This window comes from Streptopelia decaocto (assembly GCF_964273445.1).
Source record: "Streptopelia decaocto genome assembly, chromosome: 1".
NCBI lineage: Eukaryota > Metazoa > Chordata > Aves > Columbiformes > Columbidae > Streptopelia > Streptopelia decaocto.
The window spans coordinates 192,405,303-192,421,647 of NC_138663.1; positions in this window are offsets into that span (position 1 = coordinate 192,405,303).

The following is a 16,345-nucleotide window of genomic DNA, read 5'->3' on the forward strand; positions in this document are numbered from 1 at the left end:
TATGCAAGTTTTATTTGAAATGAAATATTCAGAAAGCAGTCTTCAATACTGCCATATCAAAATGGAAGGACATTCTAAAGCAAGGTCTGATACTGCTCCACATTTTCATGAGGGATGTGGGTGACTCAGTATGACATGTGTTTGAGTTTGCAGGTGATATCAAACTGACAGAGGCTGCATGCCTGTTAAAGGATAAGCACTCAAAAATATCAGAAAAAAATAGGGATAAAGTAGTCTTAAAAGAACAGGAGGCAGTTCCAGAAGTCATAAAGTTATAGAGTTAGGGAGCAGCAGCAAATCCCTCAAGTATGAGAGTGATGGGCAACAGCAGTTTAGGCAGAAGTTCCTCAGAAGAATTATCTGCAGCTTACAGTAGATCACAACATGAATGCTAGTGAACAGTATCATGCTGATGTAAAAAAATTAATACACTGAAACGCATTGTTATGTGTAAATCCTTAATTAATTTTCCTTCAGAACTCAGAAAAAAAACTAAATGGGAATGTTTCATATAGTTCTCAGCCATGACGTTCAAGGAAGACACAGAGCAGTGAAAAGACGTCAAAGGAAAGCAACAAGAACCCCCAGAGGCACACAGCCTCTGAGGGACAGTTGAAGGAAATCAGGTTGTTTAGGGAGGAGAAGTCTGGAGGGAGATCTAATAACCATCTTCAAAACCAAAAAGATAATTGCAAAGACAAAGCAGATACATTTATTTCTTTGTCCAAGGTTGAAAAATAAGAAAGAAAGGCCAGTGAAAGTCAGATAAAAGGCTAGGAAGACCTTTTTAGTGAGAAAGTTGCTTAAGTCAAAGAACAGACTGTCCTGGACACCGGTGTGGGACCTCTATCACTTAAATGGCCAGAAGAAGATCGGACAGATGTTTTCTAGGAATAAAGCGGATCCTGCCCTTGGGTGAGGGACAGATCTCTCTGTTGTGCTCTTCATGGTTTCTGTGGATGTCCAAGACATTCCCAGCAAGCTGACAATGCACAGGGAAGGGTTAGAAACTTAGCTTCCGATGACTTTTAGTTGTATATTACCCTCTAAAACCTGAGAGCAAGTCCTGAAATTACACCCTACTGCAAGTCTAAACTGCTTGATATTCCACTCCCTCCAGTGTGAACTTCTTCATTCACTGTGACTTCTAAATGCAGTTGTGGTCCAAATGTTCCTGAAAAATATATTTGCGTTTGATTCTGAAGATTCTTAATAAAATAAACCCATATGTTTGGATGCATCCATCAAGTGAGCCTTGTGCTAGTACCATTAGATAAATTTATGAATATAACTTTATTATGTCTAGTTTTTAATATAATTGAAAGCATAGTTCCTTGGATGGATGTATGCATGGTTACCCTAACAGACTGTTCATTACTTCTTATAAAAAATTTGGGTGTTAAAAAGTTCTTCCAGGAACTCAAATGCCTTCAGACCAAAATAAAACAGTATCACAGGAATAGTATCACAGGAAATAGAGCAAAAGCTGAAAAACGAACCACACAGGGAGGAGATAACTTAGAGCCACTTCACCACTTCTGCTGTGAAACTAAGCATAGCCTGGCATGAAAATCATCCTACATCAAGGACACCAGGGCCACAATGCAACCAGCGGGAGAAAGAAGAGTAAACAGAAGAAACATTGCCAGTGGGAAGACAGGAGAACATGAAAATTGAAAATAAGCCAGCACCATTTATTATAGGCATCTTTTATTTTAAAAAATACCACCTTCCTATTTGGAAAGAGGCTGAGAGTGAAAGGTAGTGCTTATGACCCTGGGGCTAGGAAGATGAGAAGATGAGGAAGGGAACAGATCTGGGGAGGTGAGACAAAGTCCTCAACAGGGACATGGGTGAGACAGAGTCACAGCTGTGTCTGGGGGGAGGCACACACACCTCCCAAGGAGTGATGGCAGTGTCCGACCTCTGTCACTGTCACTAGGCAGTCTGGTTGGGGCTGGACAGGTGAGAGCACAAAATAAAATCAATTCATCAACCTCATTATTAATATTATGCAAAGATGCCAACATTCTAGAATTATTTTACAAGTATATAGAGGTGATTACTACACTAGAGTCTACAGGACTTTTTCTATAAGGGCATCTTTGACTGAGCAAATTAGTTCTAAAGTCCAAAGTTTGTAACAAACAATGAAACAAAACAGTACAACATCACTGTGAAGACTGGTTTTGGCATTAGGATCATCACTGATAAATCCAGCTTTAACATGCTGAAAACCTCTTAAAGAAAGCAGATTGACTTGGTGATTTGCAAATATTTGCATAAAAATGAACATTACTACTGAGAAAATAGTTTTGTTAATCTATTCCAACTTGTAAAATGCTTTACATGTTAAGATGTAAATATTTACCTAGCCAGAAGTGCTTTTCCTAGGCCTTTCTTCAGACAAAAAATACTTAACTTTTTTTTTCTTACATAAAAATAAGAAGCACATTGGAGCATTCAGCAAACTGATCTCAGTTACCCCAGTGCAGCCCAGCAGGTTTAGCACAAAAGCTTTAGACAGGAACTCGCAGGAGATAATTCATTGCATTTGTGTGACATTCTTTAACTTGTTTTCATACATTCCACTTTCATGTAAATATATCCTTGTAGAGCTAATGCTGTGGTACAGGTAAATGTTTGAGACTCTGCAAAGATTAAAGGGATACTGTTAATCTCACTCTTGTCTTTACTTGGAATATTTCCTGAAGTTTTTTAAGCTTTTATGTATTTCTTCAATAATTTAAGAGCAAAAATAATTTAAATGGCTTTTTTTTCTGGCAATTCCTTATCATTTGAATACTAGAAGCCACAAACATATTATAGGAACTAAGTAGCCTTGACATTGTGATACTAAGTCTAAAAATGAAGGAGAAAGGAATAAAATAACCCTTGAACCTCATTTCAATTCAAAAGAAAAAAAAATCCCAGGCTTGTTAACATAAATAGTATGTGCAAATATGCATAAGACAACAGCCCCTTGGTAACATCTTTCCCACAAGAGGGGATTCCAGCAAAATTGTAGGCTGTGTGCAGATACATTATTTTCTAAACAAAAATTGCATTATGCCAAAAGACATATACATTTCAACTACTATTAGAGTGTAATTAAATTATGTTAGTTATCTTTGTTTGTAATACAAGGAACAAGATTTCTGTTGAAAGCACAAGGCGCTCCTAAGTTAATATCCTTTCATCTTACTAAGTGTCGCACTGTAGGTGGTCTGCAGTGCTTTCTTTATACAGAACTTTTCACAGGATTTGCTTGATTCAATGCTACTTTTTAGCTTTTGGGTCAAATGAAAAAAATAGCAGGAAAGCCACAAGAGGACAAATTCGCCTTTCACTTGCACCATGTAAATCCCATTGAATGGGGAAAGCAGGACAAAGACTGAATGGTGTGCCTATGACATAAGGAGAAATACAAATATTTCATGAACAGGGCAACAAACGTCTTTGAAATTTGCAACAAAGTAGCAATTTCAGTAAAACTGCAGAGCCCATTATTTCTTATTCATTGAAAACATATGTTGATGCTGTTGCATATCAGAAACAATCAGAAGTCATTTTATTTCTTATTATAAAGACTAAAACAGTAGCTTACTTTTTAATACATAACCAATTGTTCTGAAACATCTGGTGAGCTGTACTTTTCATAGTTTATAGACAAATTCTTTCTTTAAAGGCAAATTGGAAAATTTTATGCTTTCTTTTCCCTATAAATGTAGTGTTTCCTCAGACCCTGTAGAACTCCTTTGCCTTGCTTACTCACTATTTCCATGCCACTGGTGGACATGAATATTGTGTGTATGTCTTTAAAAAGAAAAAACAGATTTTCTAGGGAAAACTCCAGCTCTCCCCCTCTACGCTTCCCGCCTCCCTCTTTTCCTTGCACCTCTCCCTGTCACATTTTGCTCCCTCAGTTCATCACCCAAGATGCCACGTGGCAGCTTCACTGGCTTGTGCTGAACGGCTTTAGCACAAAGACTTCCACGCATAAGGAAGAAAACTAAAGCCATGCCAAACACTTCCAGTGTAAAATGTGATACCGCTTTTCTTTAAGAAAGGGCTGCTAAGTTTTATATACTCCAAGATCATAAATGCTAAGACATGTTACCCAAGTGTCTCTTGCTGTATTAAACCTTAGAAAGCTTTCTGCAATATTGCATTTACCTCATAAATCTCAACCTAGAGCCAAGGATTCTCATATCAGATGACCTTACTGCAATTTCAAAACTCACCTGCCGACTCACTGACACACAGAATTTGAGTTTCCCAGAGGTTTACGTAATGCACTGAGGCCAGATGTGCTGAAGCAGCAGTCTTCAAACATGCAGAGCTACCTTTCCAATTGCCAGTGATGCCACTAAACTAGATTGTCAAGGAATGATCCAAGACACCCAGCCAACTCTTTACCCTTGTCAAGGCCAGAAGGGCGAGGAGGTATGAAATGTCAGGTCTCTCGCACTGAGAGGAGCTGCCATTGCAGGTTACTGCAACAGTGCAGGGACGCCTGGTCAGAAAGCAGCATGCAGGGAGCAAGGGAGAGAGCAAACACTGTGCAGTACCAGACTCGACAGGTAATCCAGAAAAGAATAGAGGAAAACAGATTCATGAAGTGAAAAGTATGGAGTCAGTAATCCCGCAGTAGCAGAAAGCAAAAAAATCCTGAAGACAGAAAGATGTTAAAAACGAATCCTAGACAGGAAAGGGAAAATGGCTTCAGATCCCTGTTTAGTTGTAACATGAGCAACAACCAGGGGATGTGGTTTTAGTAAAGAAAGACAGACGTTACGCAGAAGGATGAGGCAATGGTTATCTAAATACAGCAAAAGAACTTACATTTCCCGAAGGCCCAACATATACCAAGTTGCACCATAATCCAAAATTTTAGTCATCAGCTCAGATATGAAAGAACTCTACTATTGATGATTTGCTCTTGGTACCATCTGAAACAGGTACACATCAAGTAATATTAATTAGTGATGAGGGAAAGTAGAAATGTAAACTAGAATACATGGAAATATATCAGTATAGGTACATTTGTGATTTGCAGGAATATTTATTTGATAGATTTGAATATGAAAACAAGAAACATGAAAAATTACAGGAAGTTATGTTATAGGTGCCTTAATATAAGAGTAAGACCTTGAAAGTGGTGGTTCAGCTGAAAGGGAAAGCATTTAGCAGATGATGCCAAGAAAGGCCAAGTATTTCATGGTTTTTTACTTTCTGTTGTCACTAAAATGGCAACTGACACAACTACAATACACAACTACAAAGGTGTAAAAAAAAAAATCGCTAAAATGAGGAATGAAAAGTACTTGTGGAATTTGTATTTCAATGGGTCCTGTGAAAGTCACCAAGAGATGTGTGGAAAACAGGTTCATAGAATTTCTGAGATATTATCAGTTATCTTTGGAAAGCTGTAGAGGGCCAGTGACATTCCAGGTGACTGGAAAAGGGCAAACGCAGTGCTTATTTTTCAAACAGATGCAAAAGGGCAGCTTGGAAATAATAGGCCAGTTCAGTTTGTAAATCCCCTTACAGTAACGGAGCAAATAATTTCCTAAAAATACACCAAAGAAAGAAATAAAAAAAAAAAAATTTAAGTTGAAACAGCAGATATATATTCATAAACTTCCAATCCTGCAAAACTAATCTAATTTCCTGCGGCCACAGGCAAACCTGTTTTGCAGATGAGGGAAGGAGTGGGGGGAAGGAAGACAAATAGTAAATGTCACATAGTTTAACGTTAGTTAACACATAGCTTGACATCAGTAAAGCTTTTGGCAGTGCCTAATATGACATTCTCATAAGTAAGCTCAGAAATGGTCTACTGTAAGTGTTACAAGGTGAATTCAAAACCAAATGCAGAACCAGACACAGAGCAACTTTTAGTGCTTCACTGTCCAAAAAAAAAAAAAAGGTGTATTGAATATGGTCTAGTACTATCAAATATCTTCCTGAATGACTTGGATAATGAAGTAAATATATATTGCTGCAACATACACAGGAAAGAGAGATGCAGATACATTGATACATTGATAAGTATAATGTGTATCTGATTTAACTGCAGAAAACAATAGTTTCAAAGAGCTGGGAGCTCAATTAGAAATGGGACTAAAGTCCAGAATGTTGGATTTTTTTCAGAAAATGGATACAGATCACAAAAGATCAGGATATGATTAAATAAGGACAATTACAAAGTTTTATAAGTAGGTAGAAATAACCAATTACATAAATACAAATAAAGAATGAAAGGAAAGCATGGTTACAGGAAAGCAAAAACGGACCATGAGTCATCAGGCTGAATTTCTGCCAAAACCCAAACCTCACTCTGGATGTATTGGCAGAAGGGAACTCTCCAAGGCATCTGAAATTGTTCTCCTATCTGGCTTGGCACTGGAAAGGCATCAGTCAGAGTCTGAGTTTGTATCCAGTTTGGGACACCAATTTTCAAGAAAAACATGAGCTTTTCTATAGATTATGGTCAGAGATCTGTTCACAAAAGTGGAAGAATTGATGCTATTTTATCTGAGGGAGGACATGAGACATCATAAATTTCTGCAGAGGGAATTCTGAAAAAAAAAAAAAAAAGTCTGATGCTTCAGATCATTAATAACCACAATAGATTACTTTGAAAGGTTACACTATCCTAGCACTGGAATTACTCAGTTTATTGGACGGGTATCTACAAGAAAAATGTAAGTGAATTGGAGCTGAGTTTGAGCAAGAGAATGGACTAACTCACTTGTTGACATCCGTTCCAACCCCACTGCCCGTAATTTTGTACCAGAGGTTGACTGCAACTACTTGGGTGGGAGTGAATTCTTGGGCCTTATCTGTAAGCGAGTGTCTGATCTCGCCTGACTGGTGATTGGCTGATTTCTTGTTTTGTTAAAACGTTGGCAATTTTTTCTCTGGTACATCCATATGCCATGTAGACAACCTTACATGAAAGAGTAACACCTTTGCTGACTTTTTCAACCTTTTCCTAAAGAAGTCTGAAAAACAAGCTATGCAATCCAAAGCATTACCTGAAGGGACTGTGAACATCTGGTCCTCAACCTTCATGAAGAAAGGTAGCCAGTTGTCTGATATGCCGTGAAAGTGGCTGATGGCTCCGTCGTCAGTGTTCACCGCTATCCCACTTCCCCTTCACCTTCTCCTTGTCCACATTTGTCCACCAGCTCCATTCCTATCCAACATGCAATAGTTCTCTGGAGTGAAACTGCATTTTCTTCTCTTTGTTGACCCGTCTGTTAGCAGGATCATTCCCAGGCACTACAGTTAATTCATCATTGTTGACTGCAGTAGTATTAATATTTTTGGTTTATAATTACTCACATGCAGTAACTACATACATTCTTATTTTCAGTTTGTAAAAAATATGTGTTAAGAGAGAAGTGATATTTAATCTTTTATTTTAAAAAATCTATTTGCAAGGTTATTTCAGATTTTGAGATGTAAAATATAGTGTTCCTTCTACATGAAGTACAACGTCGATTTTGGGAAGGCAGAGGTAAGGGAGAGGACAAGGCTTAGGTCATTTGTTGTCCTTCTTAAGTCTTCAGTGATCTCTTCTAGGGAAATATTACTCTACTTGTTATTCTTATAGCAGACATATATTAATTCTTATCTTGCATCCACCTGCTTATCTACCACATTACAGAGGGGTCCTGCCCACATTTACTCTACTGGTTAAATGCCAGTTTAATTCTTCTCTGCTGTAGGCCACAATAAATGTGTTCAAAGGACAGCCCCTCATATACACACCATAGTATAAACATTTTAATGAAAGAGAATTTTTTGTAGGAGGAAAAAAGTTCTTTCGCTTTGAAAATAATGAATAAGCTCTCATTGAAATGAACCCTTTATGTATATCTTTATGTTTCTGATCTGGCAGCTTTGAAGAGCTGATATCATCAGTTTTAGAACCTGGAGTCTGGCCACTATTCTCTGAAACATGCTTTACAATGGAAAAGACCATGTGAAAGCAAGTAAAACAATATGGAGCAAAAATATGGGCAGGTACTTTTCAAAGCTTGCAAACTTTTTATTAATTTGCAACATTTTTTCCTAACATGAACCATTCTGTGTCTCTCACCTGTACCACTGCCTCACTACTCTGCCACTACATTTAGGACACTAGAGCTACCAATGACAGAGTTTAACTGCAATTTTACTGTTGGAAACTGTTCATGTCATTCCCACTGTGTGATGCTGCACAGTTTTCTTGCCAGAACTTACCCTGCATCAGCCCAAACAAGTACATACTTCTTCAGTTCCTCTCATTTGTAAGCACAAAAGCACACTGGTGTAAGTCTGACTCCACTGGAACCAGAAGCAAACTCATATGTGGTCTACAACAGAGATGGGAAACTTATTATAGTGCTCATCATTTACACAGGACTTCTCACAGGAGCCACCTCAGTTCATAAATTTTACTGTTTTGTACAAACAGAGGAACTGAGGCAGAGGTCATGAGGCTTAGCAAGTCTCAAAGGTTGACCACTGAATTCAACAGGAGCAATGACAGTGCTTTTGAATAGTTTTCTCCCTTGACTGACACAGTTTACTTACCCAAAGCTGCAGCAAGAGTCAGAGCTGGAGTCAGGATTAAAGCACAGTTTTTCTGCACAAACTGTAAGCCATGACATGCACCCAGAGGGCAGCTTTTCACATTTTCGGCCACAGCACTCTCCATCCCACCACTTGTTCTGATAGTCCCTGATGGTCCCTGGCTGAGCTGAGGAAAGCCAGCCTGACTCCCTGCAGACCCTCCAACTCCTCCTGCCATGGGAGCTCACCCTCCTACTGCCACAGGGCATCTGTCACTCCAAAACTGGCCCAGATGAAATTAGGGTCTCTAAATATAAGGGCAGGTTTAAACCATCCAAAAACACACCACGAACTGAGCTGCCATGAAGGTTTAAACCACCCAAGTATTAATCAACCTTTTGCTTATAATGAAAAATTCAAAATCAAATTCCTTCACCCTTTGTAATCATTTCACAGGCTTCCAAAAGAGCAGAATATGGATCAAAGTGTGGTCCGGATACTCTTGCAACAGGAACTAATTTTGAGGGTCCCAAGTCCTGGAAGGTGCAGTTCCTTTTCTGTACATACTCGTCAGATACATGCCAGAAGGCAGACAGAAGCTCTTAAAAGTCTTTAAATCTTCTGTGGAGGCAACAGGAGACAAAAATTGGTTCTGATGTCTGAAAAAAAAAAAAATCCTAAGAGTCTGAAGAAAGACTTCTGGGATAATCCAAGGACATGCCACTGACTCCAGCAACCCACATTCTCCAGTGAATCTCAAAGGTCCTGGAACACAGACTGTCTAGTTCTGCTTATGAACTGCTTAGTCGCAGCAGAATTTAAGAGTACTGAAGGGCTCCTCTACTTTCCACAATTAGCTTTATCCTTGCAAGTGGAGCTTCTGCAAGTAGAGTGCAGCTCTTCTGAGCTCACACGCTGATTATCCCACTCTCGGCACAGCCCTTCCTCCCACTTACACCAAGGGGGAGGGAGCAGGAGGCAGAGAAGGTGGCTCCATAAATTCAGTAGATGAGAGTATCTGTCCCCATAAGTATTCTCTGGATTTATAATTACGAGCAGCATCTAGCCATGGGACCATAGGAATTAGTTCCTGGGGTCTGTACCTCCCAGATTTCAGAATTTTGTTATGTTCACATTCATTATGCTTAGCATAATGGACAACAGATTATTCCACTTGCAAGCAAATTTAATAACAACCCTCTAATGCTGAGACTAGATGAATAGATCACACACAGCAGATTCCAGCGTATAGCATTTTTCTCTTGTACATGAGGTTGTTTTGTACAACCAAGCTCAGCTCTGACACATCAGGACTCTGCTCTTGCCCACTAGTTCAGTATGAACCTAAGGTCCCCATATTCCTTCTGCTCCACATCCTGCAGCACTTCTGAAATGTGCAAAACCCTCACATACTCTGCCAGAAAGGTAGGAGGCCGGATATGGCTGGATTTGTCTCCTATCATGGTGCTTGTGTCTCCACTCAGCCAGTCCCACCTGCCACAGTCATGGGAGAAGCACAGGCACTGCCACAAACCTACTTTGTCTCATCCAGAAGACATCTAAAACTAGCCAGATATGTTTCTCTCTTGTTCAGAAAGAGAATGAAGGCTCAAATGTAGACATCAACATTTGGCCGCATGAAACCCATACACTCTAAGCCCTGACTCCCTGAAAGCCCCCTGTTTCCCTCCACCTCTTTGCTCCCCCTTCACTCAACAGCTCCTGCAGCCTATGGAAGCATCAGTTCTACAAACACTGCATCACGAAAAACACAAATGAACACGTAACCCTCACAGCTTGCAACTATTTGGTGACATTTTCTTGCACCTCCCATGGATAACTCACAATGGGATTACTTCATGCTCTGCTCAGCTCTTGCACAATGTCTGTGTCACAAGAGGATTATGGCCTTTTCAGGTACCTCATTTGCTATGTGCATCTCTACACAGGGTGGCTGACAGGCGCCCAGCAGGGAAGAAGACAGCCTATAGAGCATCAGTCTGCTGTACAGCCTCCAGTGTTTTGCTTCAGTCAAAGATCAGTATTACTAATTCATTTGTCTGAAGATCCTTTCTACAAGATCATGTAAAAACAAATTATTCTCTCAGTTGCAGTACTGAAAATTAGGATAGTAATGGATGTGCAGTGAAAAAGACAATCAGGGCTGTGGTCCTTGCTGGAATAGCAGCTTTGTTGGCCATCTTCAGACTCCCCAAATCTCTGCTTTGGGCAAACAGGCAAGGCAGAGCAGTCTAAAAAAGCAGGTGCAAGACAGGTGCAGTCATCCTTTCAAACATGGACTAAGCAAACACGGACTAAGCAAACACGGCCAGTCACCCCAACAGAGAAAACTTATCCAAGAAACTGGAAGGGTCTGCACAAAACTCCATGACAAGCTGAGCTGCCTCAAAACATTTTCTGTGGTTTTCCAGAAAGACATATTTTAAAAGTCCATTATGATTCTGGTCAGTTATTACTTTTCTTTCTTCCATTATTCCATTGGCCTCACTCAAAAACTTCCTTCTCCCAGACCTCAACTAAAACTGCTCAACTGTGCTTTTCCTTTAATAATACTTACTTTCTTTCTTTTTCAGACCTAAAGTCTGCTCCTTTTGCACTTGCTTTACAAGGCAAATTTGGCATGGAGTTCTGCTGCATATCCTGATGTTGGCTTATTGAAGGCAGGTGCACACTTTAATATATATGGGTGCAGAGACTCCCTTTCAGACTATAAAAGAATACTGGGCATGTCCTCATGTGCAATATCTCTAGTTTTTTTATTCAGAAACTTAAAAATATGAGGTGTTCTTTTGCCCATACACATTACAAGTGAATGTGAACAGGCAGGCACCATATTTCTATATTACACTGAGATGGTGTTAAATTGTCTCCATTAGCATTTTTTTAGCATATTGTCTTTATGTGACAGTAATGGGAAAAGGAAATATTACTGTAAAGTTCCACTGTAATTGCTAACAAGAGGATATCATGCAAGAAAATATGGCAAAGTACTCTCAGCTAGCCTTACTACCATCATTTTATTTAGTCTGGAAAGAGGTGATACAGCATGCTGTCAAACAAGAATCATTCACTTACTAGTTAGCATTCTCATTGCATTAATAATATACAATGGACAGTAATGGAGAACAATCATTCTGTTTGTAAAGAAATAAACATTTTTCACATGATGCCATCCTCTGAGATTTTTTATTTTGATAGATCTATATGTGCATTTTGATAGATCTATAAGTGCATCCACCTGTGCATATTAGAAGAATAATTTTACTTTCTAGAAGTCAAAGAAAATAACAGAGATTAAATGTTTTATATAATTTTGTTGCCATTTTCTTGTTTCTGTTCACTCAAACCTCTCTAAAGGCCAAATCCATGCAGGACGCAACCCCATTCAGCTGACTCTGTGGCTGTGCCCTGTGCCAGGCCACATAGACCAGGGACCTGCTAGAGCAAGGAGTTCTTCGTCTCCAGCGTACTTGGCTGTGTTCCTGTCCATGAAAAACAAGATACAAGGAAAATGGAAAGAGGCAGGGTGCAGCTGGAAATCAGAAGTATCTCAAGATCATATATGTCTGAAGATACCCAGGAACATATTTATCACTGAGTCCCTGGGCATCTAAATACCTTTGTGAGTCTGTAAGGGCATCTAACCCAGTAACTGAAGCATGTCCTTGGACACCACAATTCAGTTTTTCAACCTGCTAAATTGTGAGCATGGACCCTGTTATGGATTCAACCCATGCCACATAGCTGTCCCCAAAAATGCCCTAAGCTTGGGAGTGAATGTGGGTCACGGATCATTCGCAGGAGGGAGCGGGACAGCAGCTCCCCAGGTGTGGAGGAGAAGAGAGCAGAACCACATCTGCTCCTGCCATTTGGTGCCAGGTATTCTCAGACCCAGAGGTGTGTCTGAGCACAGTCACAGCCTGAGAGATTCAGAAGAATCTGTTCTAAAGTGGTTTTGATGCTCAATATTTGCATCCAGGGATTTGTTTGAGAGATAGAAAGTGTGACTGACAAATAAACCCCTATGGTGGAAGAGGAGATGGGCAAGGACAATGTACCCTTGAAGTTCGTGGAATAATGCAAAGAAGCTGACTTCATCTCAACAAAAAAGGGACCAGAAGGACCTTTGTTTTAGATTAACAGCTATCAACAGCTGAGTGGATCAACTAGTGGTGTAAATGTCTCCCTGAGTTACTCAGAACAGCATCGGGGGAGCTGAGCCCAACATAGGATATAGAAACTAAACAACTAACAAAAGAATTTCAGAGAGAGTAATAGGCTTGAAGTGGCTTCAATCCACTTATTCCTTTCCCATAACTGGTGACACCCGAACTCATCACCGTGAGTATCTTACAGAGACAGATGATGGGAAACACAATGGGATTCTGATCAAACTCTGTATTGCAATTGCTATATCTTGCTACGTTTCACTTACATTAGTATTGCGTTTTCCATATATTTTGCATCACTCTGGTAAATTAGAAATCCCATGTAACATCTACTATGTTCAAATAACTAATTTGATATTAAACATTAGACCCTCCACGCGTGGAATATCTAAAAGAAGCTTGTCAGAGCGTATTGGACTTTTACTTCTACACAGCAAAGACTGCAGCATCATGGAGCATCCCCTCTGAGTTTGGGTGTAGTTATATCAGCTGCCAAGATGCTTGCACCCCTTAATTCCTAAGTCGTGCTAAATAGGAAACTGGGCTTCTAAGTCCCCTATGCATAAATACAAGTTATACATATATCCTTTGATTCAATCATCTCTTAATTCCAGTCAATTTGCCTGTGGTGACATTAATATGGTCTTGTGTTGTGGTTCAGATGGTAATCACCTTTTACCACTTTAGGAGGTGACTTTTTCCCCTTCTCAAATCCAAACCTACAGGACAGTACATTCATCTTTACTCATGTAAAGGGCAGCCCGTTATAAAATCCCATACTTGGTGGAAAGCACAGGGCTGTACACAGCAGACCTGCCTAGAATCTCTGCCAAGGAGCAGCAGGCCTCTGCTCTGGCCTAAAATTTGCACTTGAGCACAGACGTACACCCACCCAGCATGGACAGGAGATGAACTTGTGCTCCAGCCAGAGCTAAGACCCAGTACCTCCTTAGCTGGAGGTACTTATGATTATCATACCGTTACATTAGATCAGATCCAATAAACTTCAACATAAGTATTTCATTCCATTCTTAAAAGATCTGGAGGTTAACTGGGGACTGAAAACATGCAGAACAACCCACTCATCTAAGAAAACAAATGTAAAAAAAATGCTGCTATGCTGCTGTAAATTTTGAGGAGTGCAGCCATGATGCACCAGCTCACTTCCCCCCCACATTGCTTCTGTGCTTGAACCCCCTTGCCCACTGTACAACTCATGTGAGCAACATTAGACTCTTCTGATAAACCCTTGATGATATCAACTGTCAAAGAATGGATGGCTTATCCAGCTCTAATATATACAGTGAATTCTGGAAAATTTTATCACCTGCTCTATTACTATTGCATCACAGCAGTCTGATGGGAATGTCTTACTCAAAAAAAAACTCTATTATACCCGTATCTATTTTTACTTCATTTTCTGCATCCATTTTTTTCACTGGTAACTGAATAGGCATGTGTAAACAAATTGTTAGCTTCTCCAGTGCTAAAATGTCATATCGCTCTTCCAGATCTCCAAATGTAAGACAAGGAATAGTGAAGGCACAAAAGTTGAAAATGCTTTTTAGCTATCTATCTGAGGCTGCCAAAATCAAGATCGGAAAACTTGTTACTGTGTACATGCATAATTCATGAGCTGGAAAAAACTTGCATCATTGATCTCTCACCATTGATACAGAATGCAAAAAATACTTTGTAGGCAAGGCTACCTTGTTGGTATCTGTGCTCCTTAGCCATGTCAGACACCTGTCCTTTGAAATTCCATGAATTCTCTGTTTTAAACTTCGTGCTATGGGGGTAAACGCATTAAAGCACAATTTTATTCCAAGAAACAACTGTAAAATCAGCACCTTTTCACTCTGTTTATCTTCCTCAGGCATGTATTCAGAGACATCTCTTCTTCCATTAGTGATAATGGGAGGTTTATTCTCATGTTTTATTCCTTTTATCACTGCAGAGGTTGTACTGGTAAGATAGCTATACATCATTAACAGCATTACAAAGCCAAGCACTAGCTCCCATACAGAATAGAGAGATAGAAGTAGAAGCTGGAGACAATGGGGGGTGGCATAACTGAAGTATCTGAAAAGAGAGTTTTGCTTGAGCAACATTTGTCCTGGGGCTGAGGAGGTTCAAGACAACAGGACTAGCTTAGCTTTCACTCCCCTTGTTGAGTTGACAGATCCGACTGTCACAGAGAGCGGGGAGAGTTGTCTCTTCACAATCCAGGAAGTTTTTGTATTAGAAATATCTGAGTTACAATAATATAAAATTGCATGAAATCCCTTTAATCATATTTCTGATGAAAGCTGAGCACTCAAAAGTTAGACCCTAGACTGTCCTTGTCACCAAAATACTCTCTCTGTTTCCAGAGATGATCCCATTTCTGAGCCCAGCAGAAATGTCAGGCAACAATTCCATGGGCAGCTGACTCAAAGTAACATCTCATTGCCACTAAAAAGAGGGCATTTTGCTCTTCCATTCTGTTGGCACTCATCTCCCTTGTTTTGCTCTAATGATTTTCCACCAGTGTGTCTGTTTAAATCAGTTTGCAAAAGAGCCTGATGAGCCAGCACAAAGTAAACAGCAAGATGACCAAGAGCCATAGAGGAGGGTGGAGGCAGGAAGGACCTTATCCTTTCAGCAACAATAAGCTATTAAAACATTCATTATCTCAAGGAATCACAGCCTAAATTAGGTGTGAAGAACCAGGCAGTGCCTATCTTTTTCCATTGACTTCAGATAGATCCTAGGGCACTGGTTTAGCTCAGACATCCAGCTTTTAGACAGCTACACTTAGGTGAGGTCAATCCCCACCAGTAATACCTGAACTGCCAAGGCAGCATGGACTTGCTCTGCTTTTATAGTATGTCAATGAGGAGCAAATCTTTGGGTCCTTCTCAGTCTGTACTATGGAGCATTGCAGTGATGAGGAGTAACATCTAAGTAAACATTTACAGAGAACCCTGGGATTTTAGCCTAATTCTGAAGCACTCGTGAGTGCAGTGCAGTCCACTAGGACATGCAGAGACCTCACTGTGAACTCACATCAATTTTCATTTATCTGTTTCCATTTATATTTTCACAGTAAAATTAAGTCCATACATTCAATCAAGTTGAAGAAGAGAAACAAGTCCACTGTTTCAGAGGGGAAGATGGCCAGTTCCAGGAATGAAGGCATGTTGATTGGCATAGTGTGTGGTAGGGCCAGGTGTTCAACAATATTTATGCAGTGAAAGCAGGACAGATAAGCTGCGAGAGATAAAAATTTGTCCTTTTGACTATTCCTTTCAGAATCACTGATCTGTTTTTACTGACCTGATTCAAGTGAGATTTCTATGAAAGTACTGATGGAAAACATGGAAATTAAATACAGCATCTTGTCTAAGTACACCTTCGCGTTACAGACTTGGATTTTCTAAACATGGAAGAGAAAGAAGAGCTGCATGTCAAACCTGCACCTCTTGAGGCTGTCTCAGCATAACTGCCTCTAACTTGCTGAGCATCTTGGGAACTTGGACTCATAAAAAGATGCTCAAGGCATTTTTATGCCAATATAACAGTAGATCAATAAAAAGACCTGCATG